Consider the following 2,324-nt stretch of genomic DNA (forward strand, 5'->3'; position numbering starts at 1 on the left):
TAGATAGCCCTCGTGTTGCTTTAGACGCGAAATCCATAACAAACAACCTTTTCCTCTAGTATTTAAGCTGAAAATTAGGGACGAGCAAGCGCAAATAGCCCTTGTATAGTTTTGCATGAAAATTTTCAAACTAAACAGAAGATATTGTTCTAGATATTAATATTTCGTTATTTTCACCGTTTAACACACTAGGGACGTGTGTGAATCCGAAACATATTCTTACAAGCCTTTCAAAATTACGCACTCTTTCTTTAAGCTCAAGCTTAACAGATGTAAGGATAAAAATGATTTTTTTCTCACCAGGTTGTATTCGTTATTTACTATAACTTGCTTTAAATTACAAAAGCGAAACGTAAGCTTGCTAAAAGTCAACGCAGGTTTACAACCAATGAGATTTTGGCTAAACGACCGGGTCAGAGACCCTTAGGTTCATGATTGGCCATCTTTAATTTAGAATTGCTGACGAGAGAGAGAGGGCAATCAATCAGTAACACCCACCGCCTATTTTAAACTGAATAGCGGGATTAATTATCATTTTTATAACGCACCAACACACGATTATGTGAAACGTGTTTAGACGCATGTTGCGAACTCGAACCCATATGTAGCCCAACGCGTTTACTTAACGTTACTTACAGGCCCAACGTCAGCTGTTTTGCAGTCCCATACACTACAATTTTTCAGATTGCTCCTTTCCTCCAATGGTACTGTTACGACCGGGAGGTCACGTGACGCTAGTAACACGCCATGCGCTTCTAGAACGTTCATGAAACCTCGAGAGGCTACTAGATATGCGGTAGTCTTGTATATAAGCCGCCAAGAACTGACGGCAACAATGTGTAATTGAACTGCGGACAGGAAGAGACGTATTGCTGAGTCGAGCACGTGAGACGTTCGTTGTGAATTATAGCGTTTTGGGAAATTAAGTGTATTGCAAAGTTGTATTTAGAAAGAATAAACCAGTTTTATTTAAGAAAGGACTTGTATCGCAAAAATTTCTTCGGAAAGAATTTTTACGGAAAATTAACTAACGAACGGAGGCGTAACAGTATTTTTAATTGCACAATGAAATAATGGGATTACAAGTTAAGTAAAGTTTATTTAATATTACCACTAATGGTTACACATGATTACTTTACCAGTTGAAAATTTTACAATTAGGAAAATTGCGGTTTTCTTGTTCTCATTGAGGCTAAGACTTGTATTAAATGTACTTTTTTGAAAAGACGAAAAACTTTTATAAAATTAACATTAATTCAAAGGCCGATCCTATTTGATTGATCTTAGGCCTCAGTCTGCAATTTCATGTTCGATCGAAATATTTACCACTTCAATTAGTCTTGTTTGTATCAAAGTTTATCTGAAAATCTTCTTTTTTTTTACTACTAGCATAGATGGGCATATTTACAAAATGCTCAGTGCGGCAAATCTATTGGAAAAAGACGATGGTACTATGTTCTAGCACGTGTATTCCAATTGCACTTTTCGAAGTAATTTTGTGAGTCTCCGTGAGAGGGCCTGCATCTTCACCCAGTTTGATTTTGTGTGTCTCCGTGAGAGGGCCTGCATCTTCACATAGTTTAATTTTGTGAGTCTCCGGGAGAGGGCCTGCATCTTCACACGGTCTGATTTTGTGAGTCTTCGGGAGAGGGCCTGCATCTTCACACATTTTGATTTTGTGAGTCTCCGGGAGAGGGCCTGCATCTTCACACAGTTTGATTTTGTGTGTCTCCGTGAGAGGGCCTGCATCTTCACACAGTTTGATTTTGTGTGTCTCCGTGAGAGGGCCTGCATCTTCACACAGTTTGATTTTGTGAGTCTCCGTGAGAGGGCCTGCATCTTCACACAGTTCTTTTACTTTGGCTTGATTCATTTTGAATTTCGCGCAAAGCTGCACGACGGCTATCTGCGCTATCCGTCCCATATTTAGCAGTGATAGACTAGACTCACAACAAGGAAGGCAGCTAGTCAACACTACCCACCGCCAACTCTTTTGCCAACCAATAGTGGAATTGATTGACACATTATAACGCCCCTACGGCTGAAAGGGGCTCTATTGTACTGATATCAGCTGCCTCGTCACCTTGGAGATCTTACGTTAATTTGTTTCCTTCGATTTTACTACTTTTTTTTTCGGTTTCTTAACCCTTAAATTTCCGACTTGTTTTTTATACCGTACATCAACGGTGGGATCCACACTTTGTATCTTATTGAGCAGCTTTATTTCCTTCTTATTGCAACGGTGGATAGGGCGCTCGACTCGCAATCTGAGGGTCGCGAGTTCGAATCCCCGTCACACCAAACATGCTCGCCCTTTCAGCCGT

Source organism: Limulus polyphemus, unplaced genomic scaffold, assembly GCF_000517525.1.
Source record: "Limulus polyphemus unplaced genomic scaffold, Limulus_polyphemus-2.1.2 Scaffold9827, whole genome shotgun sequence".
Classification (NCBI taxonomy): Eukaryota; Metazoa; Arthropoda; class Merostomata; order Xiphosura; family Limulidae; genus Limulus; species Limulus polyphemus.